The sequence below is a fragment of the Mus musculus genome, chromosome 6 (genome assembly GCF_000001635.26).
Source record: "Mus musculus strain C57BL/6J chromosome 6, GRCm38.p6 C57BL/6J".
Lineage (NCBI taxonomy): Eukaryota > Metazoa > Chordata > Mammalia > Rodentia > Muridae > Mus > Mus musculus.
The window spans coordinates 35,009,613-35,021,624 of NC_000072.6; positions in this window are offsets into that span (position 1 = coordinate 35,009,613).

Genomic DNA, 12,012 nt, shown 5'->3' on the forward strand with positions numbered 1-12,012 from the left:
AGCTCTGGCTGTCCTGGAGCTCAGTGTGTAGACCAGGCTGGCCTTGAATCCACAGAGGCTGTCCTGTTTCTGACTCCTGAGGGCTGGGATTGAAGGGGTGAAGCCCCATCCCTAGCTTTCCAATCTTTATCTTACTAAAGTCTGAGGCTGTCCCACCTTAGCCTGGGCTGTTTTCTCCTCAATTTATTTATTGAATTTACTTATTGAAGCAGAAAGGATGACTGCTGTTACTGCCTGGTACAATATTTGTATAGTGGGAATATCCAGTTGTAGTTGTTCTCCTGAGCAACAAAGTAACTCCAGATGTGTAAATCAAATCCCAGAGAAGCAACATAAAAATCACACACACACACACACACACACACACACACACACACACCCCAAGCCAACAGAACTTCCAAAAAGTATCAGTCCTATAGTAATGGCATCTAGTGAGATTGATGGAGTCGCAGCCAGGGGACTCAATAATACGTACATTCAAAGAAATTACAGAGAGTAAGCTCCTAACAGAAAGCACAAATAACTGAAATAAGAAAAACGACGCAAGACATTGAAGTGGAATTCAACAAAGAGGCAGAAATGCTGAAGGAAAACCTCGCTCAAACGCTGGGAATAAGAACCACACAGTCTCTGTGAAAGTCTCACCAAGGTCAGGAGAGGACAGACCATCTGGACCAGGGACAAGGTGGGGAAAGAGAAACAACCAAACAAGGGCAGAGATAGTAAGAAGAGGCTGGTGTGATGCCTGATAGACACTATGGTATACAAAAGCCAAACCTAAGGTAATAGATGCAGAAAGGGAAGGCTTGCTGTCTCAAGGCATAGAAAACATTTTTAAAAGAATAGTCCTGGCTGAAGAGATGGCCTGAGGTGGTGCCTGGGCGGGGCGGGGGCGCGGGGGGGTGGGGGTGGGGGGGGGAGGTGAGAACAATTACCTCTGTTACAGAGGATCCCGGGATAGTTCCCAGAATTCATGTCAGGAGGCTCACTCCCTTCTGATCTCTGTGGGCACTTGTAGGCACATGTGCACACACACATGCACATGTACACATACACAGATAAATAAAAAATCAAATAAATCTTATTAAAGAGAACCACCAACACCACCACCACCACCACCACCACCACCACCCATCATCATCGGCGGCAGCAGCAGCAGCCACTGCTGTGGAGATCCCTCCATGTTTAAGAGCACTGGTTGCTCTTGCAGAGGGTCAGGTTCAATTCTCAGAACCCACATGGTGCCTCACAACCACCTGTAACTCTAGTCCAGGGATTCATGCCCTCTTCTGGCTATTTCTGGCATTGCACGTATGTGGCGCACAGACACATATAGAGACAAAACATCCATATACATAAAATAAACACAAATAAATCTTCAAATTAATAACATTCATACCATAAATTTACCCAAAACTAGGAAGATGCCACTCCAGATAGCAGGCGATTGAGACACAAGACAGACAAGACCAGGACTGATCTCCCCAGCCATAGCATAATTAAAATACTAAATACACGTAACAAAGAAGGCAGCTGAAAAGCAGCAAGAGAGAAACAGTGAGTCACAGATGCACGCAGGACCATCAGGATAACAACGTATAATTCGAGTGACAATTTAAAAGCCAGAGAGGCTTAAACTGATGATTTCCAGTTCCGAAAGACAACAGCCGACGGAGAACTCTACATCTACCTGCCATAATTGAAGGGAAAATAAAAACTCTCCACAAGCAAAACATGCTAAAGGAATTAGCGACCACCAATTCAGCTCTTCAGTAGATAACTGAAGGAATGTTTTAGCCTAAAAAGAAAAATCAAAGCCACCTAGGCCGTCACAGGAAAGAACAAAGTGAAAAAGAATAAGAGTTCAGAAGATGATGAAAACAGTGAACACTCACTCCTGTGCTGGAACAAACACAAAATAGATGAATTTAAAAATGTTTAAAAACTAGAGGTCAGTAATTCCAGCACTGATGCGGGGGGGGGGGGGCTCATAGGTCTCCAGACTAGCCGAGGGGCTACTGGCAACTAATTGCTGCTGCAGCTATGGCCGCTGGGAGTTGTCCATGCTCACATAGGCAACCCTAAGAAGGAAAGAAAAAAAGGAAGAGGAGGAGGGGGAGGACGTGAAAGTGGGAGGAGGGTGAGTCCAGGGGGAGAAAGAGGGGTAGATACAATCAAGATGCACTGTAGAGATGTATAAAACTGTCAATGAATATAAATAAATAAATAAATAAATAAATAAAGCAAGCAAGCTTGAAGAAATACGTATGCTATTCTCCCTCTTAAGCCGTGGTTTTCTTAGTACTGAGAAATGTGTCCTTCCTTCCCTCTGGTACCTTCCAGGCTCTGAGTGCTCAGGAGAGGCATGTTCAGTAGATAAATACACATAAGTGGTACTGGATTAGAAGTCAGCTTCTTCAGATATACAAGGATGCTGGAACACCCCTAAGAGGCTTCTGGAGCCCTGGATTCCATAACACAGCTTGGCTCTCCTGCCACACCATACGCTTCCCTAGTGAGTGTGTGTGTGTGTGTGTGTGTGTGTGTGTGACACAGTTGGTATCACAACATATGGTTAAGATTAGTAACTCCTCAATGTCAAATATAATCAAGATAATTACTCTAGCTGTCAGCTTGATTGTCTGAGGCAATCAAACCCCCAGCTTCAGCATTCCCCCTGGAGGGCTTTTTTGGAAAAGTTCAAACCTGAAAGCCTTGGAAACAGAAGATCTTCTTGTGGGGAGCTTGTAGGTGCCTTTTTTAGGCCTGAGATTCAGAGAGCAATGTGGCCTATAAGGGCTGCCCAGATGCTAAGACATTATCAACACTAGAGAAATCTATTCTTCTTCTGCTCAAATCTCCAAATACCAACACAAAACCCAGCAGACGGATTCAGAGGGGGAACCCCACAAAAGCATTCTGCAGGAAGTTACTACAACAGCAATTCTTGCTTCTGGGTGGTACTTTGGTTCTTGGGCACAGTCATTTGCAGTACTTCAGGTAAGTCTTGAAGCGACAGAGACCATGACCATAGGAGACAGATGAAGAAACAGAGGTCAAAAATAGGGCAGGGTCTTCCCAAGGCTGGTGGATAAGTGGTGAAACTGTCTGCCACTTCATTTAAAGAGTTCTCAGCTAAAGGCTGTGACCGGGGAGGCCGCTTAGCACTTCACAGTAAAGCATCAAGCCTTGACAGATAACCCGGTGTCATTACTTACAAGTGAATTCTAGATTAGGAAAAAATGTCCGGGTCATTTAGTTCAATCTCGCTTTTAAATGATAACAAGACTTCCCTTTACCTTCTGTTCTCACTTGGCTGAGTGTCCTCCAGTGCCCCTTGGTCCCCAGGGTGGTGCTACTGGAAGATGGAGGGGCCTTCAGGAGGCATAGAGCCTTGTGGGCAGTCCTTGGGCAGCTGGAGGTACCCACTACATGTGGTTTTGAGAGACTTAAGTCTTTCTTTTTCTCTATGTTGATTGTTGGCCCATGGCATAAGCTGTTTATTGACCCTTTATTCCCATGATGTATGCCACTCCCCAGAGACTCAGCAAATGGAACTCCAAGGCCAAAGAAACTGTTTCTAAGTCTCAAGCATCTTGCAAGCACAGCACAAAGCAGACTTCTACACTATTCTGTCGTCCTTGTTCCCTTCCTTCACTAGACCTCTCTTGAGTTTCTTCCTAGGTCTTATTGGGGCCTGCAAAAATGGTCCAATTTCTCTTGTTCCTCTTCTTCCACTAGTTCAGTTCCTGCAATCCATTAAGCTTTTTCTTTCTCTCTTTCTTCCTTTCTTCCTTTCTTTCTTTCTTTCTTTCTTTCTTTCTTTCTTTCTTTCTTTCTTCCTTCCTTCCTTCCTTCCTTCCTTCCTTTCTTTCTTTCTTTCTTTCTTTCTTTTCTTTCTTTTTTTAGTTTTTTGAGACAGGGCTCTCTGTGTAGCTCTGACTCACACTAAGCTCTTCCTTGTACCAGCAGTAACAGGTCATTTAATTATTTCTAATATTCACTGATCAGGTAAAATGCTAAGTACTTGATACAGAGTCTTGTATTTAAGCCTCCTCACGACCCTAACAGCTCTATACAACCTGTTAGCCTGGGGCTTGTTTATAGGTTCACACATCTTACCTTGCCCAGGGTCACCACACTGGAAACAGTGACACCGGCAATGACATCAAAGCAGCTTGAATCTGTGACTCTCAAAAGCATCTACTGTGGATTCCATCTTACTTATCCTTCTTCCTGCTTCCGTTCAACCATCATAACCACTCTCACATACTAAACAAGGCCAGGGTCGAGGCCAGGCATGCTCAGAGCCATGCCCTAACCATCAGCCCTCTTCCATGGCAACTGGGAGCAGATCAACTCATCTGGTGCTATTTTATATTCTTGTCACTCTTGTATACACTCAGCCCCTCAGAGACACCACACTTATTGTCCCACATGCCTGCCACACTTGGGGCCTAACAGAACTGCTTGTGGCTATGAATCACTCGGCACATGCTCAACCTACAAACATCACCTCACACCCCTGTCCTCAGTCACTGAGTACCATGAAACAAGGGCTTCTCCAGGGTGCACGTGGCAGGAGTTAACGGATTTACTATGAATGAGTACTGAGATGGCGTTTAAGTTTCTCATTATACATAATGCTGTAGTGAACATTTTTATGTATGCATGTATCAGAAGAGGAAGCCCTAGTGTAAAGTGAGTGGGTGATTCCCATTTCTGAACAGCCAAGGTGAGTGAGATACACACGTCCTACAACCTCACCAATGGTTTATGTTTCTTAAGCACAAGAACCAAACATTCTCCGTGATCCTAATCCACAAGTTGTCTTTGGCCAGTTTTTATTGCTTTAAAACAAAAAGATAGGCTTTATAAGTGTTGTTTATACATTTGGGATCTTTCACAGTCTGTAGATATTCTCAACTCTATCATCTTTTTAAGGTGTTTTATTTTACACCAGCCTTAAATGTGGGTTTTGTTGGTCAATATCCTTTTCTTTATGCTGATGTGTGTCTTTCCCATGACATTGCATCTGCAGAACTGATCCATGGCCTTCTCCATCACTTGCATGTGCATCCTAGGAGTCATGGCTGTTTTATTGCTGAGTTTTCCTATGGTATCCCACAGCAAGTCCCTCCTCCTTGCTCAATAATTGTTTATTGACTAAAGAGAAATGGGAATATTATGAAGAAAATAAATACATCCTTGGAAGAAAATCAATGTAACAGAATTTGGCTGTGGTGATTATTTATATAATAATAATTATATATGTATAATCATAAACTTGAAGAGTCACAAAGGGGTGAACTTGCCTAGTGTTGTCCGCCCTGCATGGTGGGTATGTAACTTCTATGTACCCAGATTGTGGGCACCAATCCCCGTACAGGTAGCAGTTAAGGGCAATTCTGCTGCTGGCCCTGTATGATCTAGACAGGGTGCATGCTGGGACACTCCCAGTGGCCCAATGGCCCAAGCTCAGCTTCCTGCCACCATCTCTTGCCTTCCTTTCTCTCTAAGACGGACACTTTCTGGACACTGTTCCGTTTTAATAGTCGGGCTCGCTTTAGGCATACACGAACAGTGGTGCTTCTTGCCACCTGCCTGTTCTCCAAGTCCTCCTAACGTCTCCCCAAGTGTTAAGCTTCTTTTCCTTCTCAAGCTCCTGATTCCACTTTCTGCCTCTTCATTATACTGAGTCGATGGGACCTTAGTGCTTCCCACCTTTACCTCAGATCCATGCATTTCTCTTGTTACCATCCAGGAGGGAAAGGCGTCTCTCTTCCTAAGACGGAGCCCACATACGCTCCTGACATCAATTTAGCTTTCTTGTTCACACTCTTCCCAAATAACTAGTTCCTCTAGCTTCTAGTAGGCTATGGACTCCTTGACTTGCACACATGCTGTCGTTACACACTGTCAGGCAGCTCCTGGTGTCCCTCACTCTTCCACCTACCGCAATCCTTCAAAGATCGCAGATCTCTTGCGAGATTTGATATTGCCCCATCAATCAAAGCTTCCTTCCTTCTCAGTCATTCAAAAGAATGTTGGGAATTATGCTAAGCACTGGGTATATTCAGCTGACCCTTGATACTGGGTGTGTGTGTTTTTGTGTTCATAGGGAGAGACAGATATCAGGCTCTCTTAGGATTATCAAAGTCTATGGAAGCTCATCATGCCCTTTATATTAAAATGGTTTAGTGTTTGCATATAATTTATGCATATCTTCCCTGATATAATGATATGTCATGTCTGATTACTTACAACAAATATCTATATAAAACCTATATAGTTACATTGTATTGTTTAGGTAATGACACAGAAGTCTACATATTCAGTTCAGAGAAACTTCTTTTCTTAGCATTTCTGTAGATGCATCTCCTGAATGTAGAACCCACTGCTACAGTGGGTCAAGTTTTAGAGATGGAGAACCAAGTTACAGTATAATAAAGGCACATGAAAAGTATAAATGGAAACAACCACTAAAGCAATGGAATTTGAGGACAATCTTCAAGCAGATGGCTGGGAGTGAGAACAGGAAGGGGGTATACTTTCTGGACTAAGAGAACAAGTATGCTAGGAACACAGGCACGGACAACATAAAACATACAACACCCCTTAGAGGCCCGGGGTCCTCTACACTCCCAGGCTCTGGGTCAGTGGATCCACACTGTGAAGGTTTGGGGGATGATGAAGTCCGTGGGGCAGTTTTGACAATAAAAGTGGTGACACTTTTCTTACAGACACTCCAAAGCACAGGCACCAGCTTGTCTGTCTCCAGACGATCCTCTCCAATCTGCATCAGTGTTTAGACGCTCGTCCACGGCATCCCAGAGACGGCACCCAGGTGAAATCCAGAAGGTGAGTCAGGAGGTGTCATCATTCTCCAGGTGGCTGCTGCCAAAGGTGATGTCTTGGTAGCTTCTTCCCAGGGTCCTCCTGGGCATCTTCCACCTGTGTGGCGGGGAGTTGGGAGTGGAGGTTTTCTCTTCTCTGGGTTCCTGATGAAACCTGACACGAACACAATTTTCAGTAGCTTGGGCCCCGAAAGCATCCTCCTTCAGCTTGGTAGTCCAGTCTTCATTTTACAGCGATCTATTCTACTTCCCACCAGGCTCTTGCCTCACCTCTCCCCTTAACAGAGCAGACTCCAAATCCTTAATCTACAGCTGGCCTGCTGGAACCTCAAACCAACAGTTCCCCAGATAAGAGCTGGGTTCTTTTTGAACCACAGTGGTTCCTTTTCACAAGATGTTATTTCACTTATGAACAATACATGAGTAACAATAAAATGTAACAATTCCGGGACTATAATGCGTAATGGGCCAGGTGTGTTCTCTGCTCTCAGGGAGCAGACAGGACCTGGAAGAAACCCAAGAAGGCTGTGAAATAGTTTATCTTCCATCCTTTGTGTCTAGTAATTAGCAAAAGAATTTTTAAGTCTCTTGAATTCTTTGCCCTTCTTTCCATTCTCAAGCCCCTTGTCAAAATCTTCTTCCCCTGGAGCATCTACCTGGCTTTTTAAACTTACCACAGCAAGGGCGGTTTTATAATGTGGTGAAACACACATACAGATGAAGTTCCAGTTCCTGTGGGCACAGAGCGTTCATCCTAGGCAAACCCAGACACCCCTGCTCCCCCGGACTTTTTTCATTGACCCAAAGAAACCCTTCTTTGCCATTCCCCTGAGGGCTGTGCACAGTCCTATCACATTTTCCTTCTGCTTAGAACTGTCTGGTGCCTACCAACCAGTGCAGCGCCCACCTCCTCTTTCTGCCCGTTTTCCTCACAATCCTTAAGTGCTCTCCAGACTCGGAAGAAGTGCCTAAGCATGCTCTGGGGATCTTCACGTTGGTCACTGTTCAGGGTCCTCCCTAGCTGCCCACCAGCCAAGCCTCCATCTATCCAAAGCTCTCTCCTTTGAAATACCTTGACCTCTTGCCCTTCGGAAACTCATGCTAATTCCTTTTTTTTTTTTTTTTTTTGGTTTTACGAGACAGGGTTTCTCTGTGTAGCCCTGGCTGTCCTGGAACTCACTCTGTAGACCAGGCTGGCCTCAAACTCAGAGATCTGCCTGCCTCTGCCTCCTGAGTACTGGGATTAAAGGCGTGCACCATCACGCCCAGCTCTAATTCCTAACAAAAGTGTTTACCCCTTTTACTCATGGTCACAAATGAAGGGAAAATGGCTCTCCCGCTGCCACCTTATCTCTGTCATTTTTAAACACAAGCAAAACAGCTGGCCAAGTCCATGGAGCCAAGTCCCAGAAGAAAGCCGTGTGTGTAACAAATAGTTCTAGCACTGCTACAAGATCTGTGATCCCACACAAAGGAATGCTGGGCCTATTTGTCTGCATTCTGCACGACGAATTCCTGCAACTGAATTGGTATGAGAAGTATTTCTGATCTGTAGCAAAGCAAGCCCATTTAGCAGTGTTTTGCTTTTCAAATGTTGAAATTATCCAGACCACATACCAAAAGGCCTATCGCACTATTAATTTCTCTTAAGCCTTAACTGTTTTCTTCAACTCTGACTGAGGGCTTAAGAGGCACAGTTGTCTCCCAACACAAGGTGTAACCCTTCTGCCCAGCTCCCAGAGTGACTTCTGAAAATTACATACTCGCTTCCTCAGATCAGTGTGTGCATATAAATTCATGCATGCACGCGCACACGTGCGCACTCACACACACACACACACACACACACACAATTTTCAAAGGGAATTCCTCCTCTTAGTAAATTGATCGAGTCCTTACCAGAGTGACAACTTTTGTGACAAAATTCTAAGTCATTCATGCTAAAATGACACCGTTTGAATGGATCCATCTCAAAGTTATTTCAGTTCCATGTGCTTTCATTTAAAGGTTTACATAACTTAATGCAGGTCTGAAGTCAAATGATCGAAAAGGCTCAGGCACAGTGTACCCATAACCTCTGTGTTATGCAGACAACAAACTATTGCAGACTACTCGCTGACTGCAGGTGGCTATTCTAGCAGATTCCCTGTGGGAATGAACACACAATCCTCAGTATTACCTTCTCTCAAAATACAATTCCCATACAGTTAACAGCGGGCTATCTTTTTCTTTTTCTCTTTTGTTACAACCTCCACTATTTCTTTAATCTAGTTAGATGTAGAAAATGACCCACACCCAGCTGACTTACAACCCTCCCTAAAAACATTAAAAACATACAATGTGTCTTAAACATTCAGCTTACAATTTAATAATTCTCTGTGATTTCCTATTGATTGTACATTAAAAGAACTTCACTGGGGAAGATGTTGTTTAAAAAAGGAATACTTTCAAGGTTGAAAGAAAGTGACACAGGTAGGTGCTGTTTAAACTGAGACAATGATGACTGCTGAATGGCCACTAGAAACTCAAGGCAAAGCTGCCTTCTAGTTCCAGTAGCCTATGCCTCCTGGTTTGTAAAACCAAGATCCAGATGCTGAGGTGACATATCTGACTGCCGTTCTGCTTCCAAGTCCACCAAAATGAGGGTGGGGGTGGGGCTAGAAAGATTAGTGAAGTGTTACAGCTGACTTAAAAAGTCCAACCTTCAACAGTAGATAGATGCATAGCCCTGAGACACAATCCACTAACATTAACAGAATCCACAAAAGCAGAGAACCTGGTAGAAGCAGGCACCCTAGGATAAAGTGGGTGGAGTGAGATTATGATGGGAACTTAGCTTTATCCAGGTTCGTTCCCCAACTCTGCATCAGAGGAGCAGTATGTATATGTTCAGTGAAAACAGAGGGCCCCCCTACCCCAAAATTGCCCTGAAACGCTAGCAGTCAGACCCTTACCATTTTGTAAGACTCCTGTCTCCAGATTCTAAGCAGCAAAGACAAGGCCTACAGACTCGGCCAATAGGCACTTCGTGGTAGAAAACAACAGGTCTTCCACAAGTGAGGCTCAAAGCTAACAACCCGCTCGTGCTTTCAAATACTTCTGTCACACTTTTTGGTCTTGTTCTTACACAGAAAACCAAGTAATAATAAGAACATCTAAGGAGCTCCTAACTTGGAATACAAAGACCAAGGCAGATACGTGAAACTTTTCTCTTGAAGACAGACAGACAGACACAAGAAAGCAATAAAGAAATGGAGACTTCCTAGAAAGTGGAGCATGCGGTAGGGATGGAAAATGAGCAAAAGACAAGCACAAGATTTGCCCCAAGCTCTGTATTTTCAGTATTGACATTTTTTTTCTTTGAAAAGGAAAACCAAGAAGGTACATACAAAAAACTCACTAGGGAAGTCACTACAGATTTCCCAGAGCTAGCCATAGTGGCCACACTCTAAAACCCATTGTATGCTCCCGGTGTCCAGAACAAAGAGCAGCACTGAAGACAACACTGGGAGTTTTAGACCACAGTAGACAAGAGGGAGAAAGCCAGATTGCATACAAGCTGGCAGGAGTGGCTTTGGCTTTCCAACCATGATACTGAAAGCAAGACGACAGAGTAATGCCTTCGAACTTCTGAAGAGAAAAATATGTTACTCAGAACCCGGCATCTAGCACACCACCCACCCAAGATGAAGGAGGTTAATTTTACACACATAGATTTTGAAAACATTTTTCTGTTTTGCTCAAAAAATATTGCTGGAATATATCATTCCAGCAAATTATGAAATCGGAGGGATAAAAGATGAGGGAAGAAGAATCAGAATGTAAGAAACAGAGAACCCAAGAAGAGAGGGACCTGAGGAACACCGGATACAGCAGATCCACACGACTGAGACAATGACTGTGAAGTTGTCCATACCCAAGTTTCCACTGCCTCTTGAAGCACCGGATGCCTGCCATTTTGGTTGAGGTACTTTCTGTCCCACAAGTCTTCTCCCTCAGCTATGCCTTCATCAGTCACACCCACCCAAGCCCTAAGTGTTGTCCTTAATTGAAGAGGAGACAGTAGAGAGACAAACTTGGGCACAGACAACCCTGAGCTCCTGCAGACTACTTCCGTCGAGCATCTAGGACTGGCCTTACGCAGCGGACCTGTTAGATACTCTAACTGGTGAGTCTTGCTCTCCAGTGCTCACTGTGACCTGACTCACTGTCTTCCTCAAATAGGTTTTTTAAACTTAGCAGAGAAGCTAACACCAAACCAGGCCCCAGAGCCTCTAGTGTGTTCCAAGGCCCTTACCAGAGACTGTGGCCAAGTTTTCCTGTCGCTGCTGGGCCTAGTTCAGTACTCAGCTTTTAAAAATGAAGCAATTCATTATCTGTGGATGCAACTTAGCTGGCAGCAGGGAAGAAAGGAAGGACAGAAGAACAAACGTAATGGTGAATAATGTTTGTGGGTTGTAAGTAAACAGAAGAGGTGCCTAATATGCTATAACTTGTGCAAGGCCATTGTAACTTCTTACACAGTAGCCACACCTTTATGGAGTAGGTATGACTCACTAAACATATACAATTATAGCAAGGCAGAATGTCTCTTTTACAAAAAAGGCATCATTTTTACTGCTGTACCAACTGCAGGATTCCCCCATTTGCTTCTGAAAAGGTCTGTTTCCTAGGGGTTGCAGGTTCAGGAAACAAAGGTGAAGGTCCCAGGACAAAGCCCACAGTTCCCAGTTCTTTCACATCACTGCAACATTTCTGTTAGTTTACAAAATGGGTTCTTCGTACCCTCTTGTGTAGCCTGTACTTGTGGTATTTAATAATATACTGTTTATTATCTAAAATACTGTTTTCTTTTTACTTTGTTACTGTTTTTGACAGGGTCTCACTTTATACCCCAGACTAGCCTGGAACTCATGGGAATCCTCCAGTCTCAGACTATGAGATTATAGGTGTATATGCAAAAAACTCAAAAAACTGCTTTCTTTAAATGAAGTAAAGATAAGATTAAGAGAAAAAAAAAGTCCACCCCAAAACACATTGTATACAATTCAATCTACTCTATTTGTCCTGTAGAAGATTCTCTTTGGATACTGCTTACAAGACTGCCAACTGAACGCAGTCTTCTAGCGAGAGCCTCCACTACTTTAGTCAGGTC